This window comes from Rutidosis leptorrhynchoides, chromosome 9, assembly GCF_046630445.1.
Source record: "Rutidosis leptorrhynchoides isolate AG116_Rl617_1_P2 chromosome 9, CSIRO_AGI_Rlap_v1, whole genome shotgun sequence".
NCBI classification, from domain to species: domain Eukaryota; kingdom Viridiplantae; phylum Streptophyta; class Magnoliopsida; order Asterales; family Asteraceae; genus Rutidosis; species Rutidosis leptorrhynchoides.
In genome coordinates this window covers 203,320,830-203,330,224 of record NC_092341.1, presented here as the reverse complement: position 1 = coordinate 203,330,224, position 9,395 = coordinate 203,320,830, and positions in this window count along the sequence as shown.

Genomic DNA, 9,395 nt, shown 5'->3' with positions numbered 1-9,395 from the left:
TTTCTATGTTTTTCTCAGGGCTTGCACGATATGTGAAACATGCTTCCGCTTACTATTTGATACTTGCATTGGATGTCGAGTATACATGCATTTCATGGAGCGTCTTTTGACTTTACTTTAAACCGTGTCGTCTAGATTTCATTTGTACTTATAACCTTGTAACTTAACTTTTGGTTGAACAATTCTTGTAAACTTTGGAAACAATCTTTATTTTGAAATGAAGGCGACATATTTTGGTCAAACGTTGTCATAAAGACTTATGACCAGGTGATGGGACCCATGTAGACGACGCCGTCACTTGACGATTTGTCGGGGTCGTTACAAGTGGTATCAGAGCCTTGGTTGTAGGGATTTAGAGTTCATTTGTGTCCACCCCGAGTCATAGGGTACATAGGTGAATCTAGACTACAACCGGCATATAGACTGAAGTAGGAATTACTTGACTATTTGTGCATTTATACTCGAACTCTTCTATCATATCTAACTCGTATTCGATCTTGATCTTACGTTGATAAATTTTGTTGACGCGCCACCTTGACTTTATAAAGTAATGTTAAATGCACATGTAAATCAGGGTAATATAATTTCCAGGATTATATTACGGTGATTCACATGGACTTTCCGACATTATGACGTAAAGAATTTAAGGCGAGTCAAGGAAAAATTTCCTCTCTATCCTTATTCCATACTCCGGTTAGTATTGTTGAAAATACTAACCAACGATATTCTTGTGTCATGAAGGAACAGTGGCTCACCAAGGTCAACACAATACTCCTCTCGAAACCCTAGAACAAGCTCTTCAACGAATGATAACCACCGCCGTGGGTACGGCCGTGGCCGATCACTTTTCTAACAACAACAATCATGGAACCGGTAATTCAAACGAAGGTTGCTCCTACAAGAACTTCATGAAGTACAATCCTTCCACTTTCGATGGAACCGGAGGACCGGTTACTCTCACCCGATGGTTTGAACAAATGGAGACCGTTTTTAACACAAGCGGTTGTCGAGACCAAGATGAGGTCAAGTTTTCCACCCTCACTTTCACCGGCATTGCTCTCTCGTGGTGGAACACGTATGTACAATTGGTGGGAAGCGATGAAGCCCACACACTCTCTTGGACCGAATTAAGAGAAAGAATGATCACCGAATACTTCCCGCGCGACGAGACTCGAAGGCTCGAGCAGGGTCTAAGGAATTTAAAAACGGTCGGGAACGACCTCGAAGCTTATAATCAACGGTTTACCGAACTAGTCACAAAGTGTCCAAATATCATGACTCCCGAATCCCTAAGAGTCGAACTTTACATGGATGGCCTCCCTAAGAGCATTCAACACAGGGTAATGACACCTCGACCCACTAACCTACAAGAGGCTTTAACAATGGCCCGCCATACTTTAGACACGGCGAATGAAATGGAAACGCCGGCACCAATGGTCGAGAACCAATCGAGCGGCAATAAAAGAACATGGGAAGCCTCTCAATCAAGCAACCACAACCACAACAACCTCTCCAAGAAGCCTTTCGCCTCCAACGACAAGAAAGGCTATACCGGAAAACTACCTTTTTGTAACGAATGCCGCAAGCATCACTTTGAAGGATGTGGCAGGTTCCGCCACCGGCGCCAAGGAAGTGGTCACATCGCCAAACATTGTGGAAGTGCCACCCCCATCACTCAAAAGGGACCCAACCCACGAAAGTTGGTCACTTGCTACGCATGTGGCCAAACGGGTCATTTTAGGAATGAATGCCTAAATAAGAAAATCAACCCCAACGCACGCCGTTGAACTTTCAACATCAACGCCTAGGATGCCCGAGACGACGATGGACTAGTCACGGGTACGTTTCTTCACAACAAACTGTATGTTTCATACTTATTCGATTCAATTACCGCTAGACGTTTTACAACCAAGACTTTGACTTGTACTCATTACATTCCACCTTTTTCCCTTAGATACTACTTAGGCAATTTAAGCGACCAACGGAAAGATATTGTGTGTCTATAAATTCTATTTGAGGATATACGTTAAGAATATTGACTTGACACCTATAGAACTAGGGAGCTCAGAACCTATTCGTTAAGGAGAAATTGTTTCCCTACAACTAGGTATAGATTATTGTGAACTAAATAATTTTCGGTTGAAAACCGATACCCTCTTCCTCGTATCCATGACCACCTGATTACTTGCATGAATCCCGTGTGCATTCCAAAACGACCTCCGTTCCGGTTATCATCAATTGGGGGTTAAGGGAGACGATGTATCCTAAACCACGTATGCAACTTATCTAGACAAATCTGTTATCGTATTTATAGATGACATCTTAACTTATTTAATTAAAGAAGGAAAACGAACAACATCACCATCTTACGCTCGAACTTTTGAGAAAAGAGCAACTTTATACCAAATTCTCCGAGTGAGAATTTCTGTGGAACGAAGTCCAATTTTCTAGACCATGATGTTAATGGTCAAGGCATTACAATCAATCTCGAAATCAAGCCACATGTAATCAGGAAACTCTCCCAACTCAGACTTGTATTTGTAAAATCTTAGATCTCGTCTATTTTTACCGAAGATTCATTTCTGACTTTTCTCGTGTTACACGACTTTTAAACTCGTTAACTCACTAAGGAAAACTTTAAACCTCTCCGTGTTCGAACCTTGAGCGTGATTCTTCACACCAACAATTCTAGTTAAAATCGTATAGCAATAGATGGAACTCAAACATGGAAATATTTCTACTTGAACGCCGAAAGGCATACTCTCTCGTCTCAAAAATCAACATAACTAAAATTCGTTATTTTGCACGAAGAATTCAAATACTAAATTGTGGATCCGATCAATATTCTCGTCATCACGTACCACACTACATACCTCTGTTATTTCACCGTCACCGTCTAATATTACTGGAATTTAAGATAACACACAATCCAACGATACTTCACTCTTCTTTGACTTAACGCCCTTGTGTTTCTGATAATCGGTCAACTATTATTCAACCCCGAACTATACAACTACGTGTACTACCTCGTTTCTCTTTCAGACTTCAACTTTTGACAACTAGAGGCACGTTATGGCAACCCCGAGATGTAAGCTCATCCTATTCTAAGTCCTCATTTCACTCCTATCTTTATCGCTCGCATTTCCGTTTAAGGAAACTCCTTGTAACATTTCTCCATGGATAGAGAAACTCTTCATATTACAATAGTATTCGCCACGAGGGTGAATAGTTCTAACGAACATTTTCGAACCCTAACTAACTTGTTCAAACGTATATTAAGAGATTCTATTCCAACACGGTGCATCTTTGTCAATTATCACGTATCGAAATACTCGTTTCACTTCTAGTTTTGCAAGAAACCTTGGAGACCCGCTTAGACATGAGTACCGCGTACCACCCACAAACCGACGAACCGAGCAAACGAACGATTTACGTCTTCGAAAGACATGTTTCAAACTTGCATGGTCGCTTTTAGTAGATCCCTCTTACAACAGTAGTTACCACTCGTGTGTTCACATGCACTTTCCGAAACCCTATATGACCGCTAATGTCATACCCCTATTCGTTGGACCAAAGCATGTGGCAAACAAAACACCGAATCTTAACTCATCCAAGAAACAACAATTGAGATAATCCAAGTCCGAGAAGGGCTCGAGACGACCCGTAGTCGCCCAAAAGAGTCATACCAAACTTAGATGAAAACCTCACAAATCCCAGTGTGTAACCGCGTAATATTGATAAACCGCACCTTGGAAAGGTGTAATCCATTTTGGGAAATCGAGAAAGGCTATATCCGCAATATCGAACCTTTTGAAACCTTGGGGCGTATTGGAACCACTTCCTATCGTTTAGAACTTCCGACTCAATTAAGTTTCCGTTTACCCTACATTTCGTGTAACAAACTTAGAAACGTGTCCTGCGGAACAGGAACGTGCAATCCTTCTAGATGCACCAACTATTGATGACAAACTCCTCCTCATAGGAAAAACCGGCTGAACTTGTGGATTGTAAAACCAAGCCCTAATACAACGTAACACCCCGACTATTCGGATTCGTGGAATGTCCAAGAAAGTACCTTCAATCATTCGTAGAGTTACTACACTAGGTCTCGAGTAAGAGACATCGACTATTACTTCCAACTAAATTTCGGGACGAAATTTCTTTTGAGGTGTGGATAATGTAACATCCCGCGTTTTTCCGTTAAATTTATTTTAACACCGTTTTTTTTTTAAATAATATCTTTCGTCATTTAATTTGGCATCTTTCGTTAACTAATGTTCATAATATCCTCGTTATTTAATTATAACGTCACCCGTTTACTCGAGCGTTTTAAATATTCGTTTGGTTATTTCCCGTACCCGCTTTGAAACTAGAGGGACCAAACTTGCAAAGAGGCCAAAGATTTGACTAGGTCAACTAGTCAAACCTTCAACCTCCTCCTCTCATTCATCTCTCTCTTTCTCCTTTTGATACTTCCAAATCCTCTCAACTTTCTAACATAAATTCATCATCTAAATCCGGATTTGGGAGCTAGCAACCAAATAAATTACATATTCTTGGTCCTCTCATCATCCTCTTCGATTTGATGCTAACTACTTCGATTTTGGGTAACATTTCTAAAACACTAGATTTCTTTAAATTTGTGTTCTTGACTTAAAAGTGTGTTAATTAGTGTCTATGGCTCATTGTGATGTCGTGTATGTAATTTGTATGCTCGATTTGTTGTTTTTGGTGTAACTAGTTCATTATGAAAATTGCTTGCTAAATCTTTGATTTTGGATGATTAAAAGTTGTTTAATTGTTAAAGTTCATGTATTAAATGTGTTACTAGCATCATTAGCTTCAATTTGATGTGTAGGTTGATTAAGAAAACTTCAAAAACATGATTATTGATTTTGAGATGTTTGACTAGGGTTTGATAGTTCTTGACATGAATTTTTGGATGCTTGAATGCCATGAAATGTTAATTGTTAGTGTTTAGTAGTAATGTATGCTTCATTACCTTCAAAACGGCATATCACATGTGTGAATTGGATTCCCGAAACTTAAAATGCATTTGATGAACTTGAAACTTTGAAAATGGATTCTTAATGATCACTTGACGGAAAATCAGTTATTGAAATTGATGTTTTTGTTTAATGAAACGTGTTTAGTTGTTTTCCTTGTCAAATTACCTTTCCAACGATATATAGTATGCATTTTGGATGTTTTCGGTTCATAAAATATGTTAATTTGAGTTTTGGTTCGTGACTTGGTCTATTTTTCTGCAAACAGCAAAAATTCCAGGTATGCGCGCCGTGCAACCTCAGCGTGCCGCGCAAAACAGAAATCCCAGATATTTGCCCCCTTTAGTTGAGTTCTGACCCGGATTTACACTAGGGTGCGCGCCGCGCAACCCATAGCGCGCCGCGCATATGCCCAGCTCATTTTTGTTTTTATTTTTCCTTTCACAAAATGTTTCCCGCTTAACCGTAACTCCGATTAACATGAAACTTGGCCATTCTGCTCATAAATGATTTCTCATCGTGGGAAAATTGTCGGATACCCGACCCGAACATGTTGACTTTTTCGTTGACTTTGACCCGACCAAGTTTGACTTTTTGTCAAACTTAACCAATTAATTATGCAATCTTTCTAACATGATTCTATACTTGTACCTTGCATGAAACTTGACAATTTTCTTGACATGCTACATAATCGAGTCGTGTCGAGCCATAGGACTGATTGAACAACTTTGACCCTTCGTGACTATCGTTATTGATACAACCTACTTGTTTAGGTCGAGATTAGCTTTGTCTTTGCACGCGTTTACTCGTTGAAGTACTTTATTAACTCTTGCGCTCAAGGTGAGATCATAGTCCCACTTTTACTCTTTTTGAACTTATATTTGGGATGAGAAAACATAAACGATTCTTTTGAACTAAGTGAACACAAGAACGGGAAAACAAACATTCTACATACGAGTTTAGAAAAAAAATCCTCAATTCGATTATCATTAGTTACACTTGACGGGTGTAAGCGAGAACTTATGTTATATGGCCATATGGGTTGACAACCCTCATCTTTGACGGTTCGCTACCGTCTACAGATGAAATATATTTTCGAGAATCAGTGTTTGTTCTAGCACTATGGATGGGGTATACAATGGATGGAATGTTAAGCTTTGATAATTGGGTGCTCGTGAATATTAACTTTTAGAATGTATTACTATTATTTCAACTTTTCAAACCTTGTGGTTCGACTTACTTACTTTTACTCACTTACTTACTTAAACCTATGATTTCACCAACGTTTTCGTTGACAGATTTCTATGTTTTTCTCAGGGCTTGCACGATATGTGAAACATGCTTCCGCTTACTATTTGATACTTGCATTGGATGTCGAGTATACATGCATTTCATGGAGCGTCTTTTGACTTTACTTTAAACCGTGTCGTCTAGATTTCATTTGTACTTATAACCTTGTAACTTAACTTTTGGTTGAACAATTCTTGTAAACTTTGGAAACAATCTTTATTTTGAAATGAAGGCGACATATTTTGGTCAAACGTTGTCATAAAGACTTATGACCAGGTGATGGGACCCATGTAGACGACGCCGTCACTTGACGATTTGTCGGGGTCGTTACATTTATACATCATAATATCATGTTAATATAATAATTTAACATCTAATTTGATATAATACATATTGGGTTAACAACATTAATTGAGATTGTTAACTTAAAGGTTTCAAAACAACACTTACATGTAACGACTAACGAAGACTTAACGACTCCATTAGAATGTATATACATGTTGTGTTTTGATATGTATTCTTACACTTTTGAAAGACTTCAAGAAACATATCAAAGTACTTATACTTAACAAAAATTCTTACAATTACATCCTCGTTCAGTTTCATCAACAATTCTACTCGTATGCACCCGTATTCGTACTCGTATAATACACAGCTTTTAGATGTATGTACTATTGGTATATACACTCCAATAATCAGCTCTTAGTAGCCCATGTGAGTCACCTAACACATGTGGGAACCATCATTTGGCAACTAGCATGAAATATATCATAAAATTACAAAAATATGAGTAATCATTCATGACTAATTTACATGAAAACAAAATTACATATCCTTTATATCTAATCCATATACCAACGACCAAAAACACCTATAAACACTTTCATTCTTCAATTTTCTTCATCTAATTGATCTCTCTCAAGTTCCATCTTAAAGTTCTAAGTGTTCTTCATAAATTCCATAAGTATAGTTTCATAAAAATCAAGAATACTTCCAAGTTTGCAAGTCTACTTCCAAGCTTTCTAATCCATTCCAAGTAATCATCTAAGATCAAGGAACCTTTGTTATTTATAGTAGGTTATCTTTCTAATTCAAGGTAATATTCATATTCAAACTTTGATTCAATCTCTACAACTATAACAATCTTATTTCGAGTGAAAATCTTACTTGAACTGTTTTCGTGTCATGATTCTGCTGCAAGAACTTTCAAGCCATCCAAAGATCCTTTGAAGCTAGATCTATTTTTCTCATTTCCAGTAGTTTTATCCAAAAAACTTGAGGTAGTAATGATGTTCATAACATCATTCGATTCATACATATAAAGCTATCTTATTCGAAGGTTTAAACTTGTAATCACTAGAACATAGTTTAGTTAATTCTAAACTTGTTTGCAAACAAAAGTTAATTCTTCTAACTTGACTTTTAAAATCAACTAAACACATATTCTAGATCTATATGATATACTAACTTAATGATATAAAACCTGGAAACACGATGAACACCATAAATTCGGATATACGCCGTCGTAGTAAAACCGGGAGCTGTTTTGGTTTGGATAATTAAAAACTATGATAAACTTTGATTTAAAAGTTGTTCTTCTAGGAAAATGATTTTTCATATGAACATGAAACTATATCCAAAAATCTTGGTTAAACTCAAAGTGAAAGTATGTTTTTCAAAATGGTCATCAAGATGTCGTTCTTTCGATGGAAATGACTACCTCTTTAGTAATTGACATGTAACTTAAATTTCCGACTATAAACCTATACTTTTTATGTTTAGATTCTTAAATTAGAGTTCAATATGAAACCATAGCAATTTGATTCACTCAAAACAGATTTAAAATGAAGAAGTTATGGTTAAAACAAGATTGGACATTTTTGATCTTTTTAGCTACGGGAAATGTTTTACAAATCTATACAAATCATATCCTAGCTAACTTATATTGTATTATACATGTATTCTAATATATTATTTAATCTTGGGATACCATAGACACGTATGCAAGTGTTTTGACATATCATATCGACCCATGTATATATATTATTTGGAACAACCATAGACACTCTATATGCAGTAATGTTGGAGTTAGCTATACAGGGTTGAGGTTGATTCCAAAAATATATAAATTTTGAGTTGTGATCTAGCCTGAGACGTGTATACACTGGGTCATGGATTGATTCAAGATAATATATATCGATTTATTTTCTGTACATCTAACTGTGGACAACTAGTTGTAGGTTACTAACGAGGACAGCTGACTTAATACACTCAAATCTTTAAAACATAATAAAAAAATGGTTTAATTATATTTTGATGATACTTTGATATATATGTACATATTTGTATAGGTTTGTGAATCGATCCGTGGCCAAGTCTTATTTCCGAGGAAAGAAATATCCGTGAAAGTGAGTTATAGTCCCACTTTTAAAATCTAATATTTTTGGGATGAGAATACATGCAGGTTTTATAAATGATTTACAAAATAGACACAAGTACGTGAAACTACATTCTATGGTTGAATTATCGAAATCGAATATGCCCCTTTTTATTAAGTCTGGTAATCTAAGAATTAGAGAACAGACACCCTAATTGACGCGAATCCTAAAGATAGATCTATTGGGCATAACAAACCCCATCCAAAGTACCGGATGCTTTAGTACTTCGAAATTTATATCATATCCGAAGGGTGTCCCGGAATGATGGGGATATTCTTATATATGCATCTTGTTAATGTCGGTTACCAGGTGTTCACCATATGAATGATTTTTATCTCTATGTATGGGATGTGTATTGAAATATGAAATCTTGTGGTCTATTGTTACGATTTGATATATATAGGTTAAACCTATAACTCACCAAAATTTTTGTTGACGTTTAAAGCATGTTTATTCTCAGGTGAATACTAAGAGCTTCCGCTGTTGCATACTAAAATAAGGACAAGATTTGGAGTCCATGTTTGTATGATATTGTGTAAAAACTGCATTCAAGAAACATATGTCGATGTAATATATTTCTATTGTAAACCATTATGTAATGGTCGTGTGTAAACAGTATATTTTAGATTATCATTATTTGATAATCTACGTAATGTTTTTT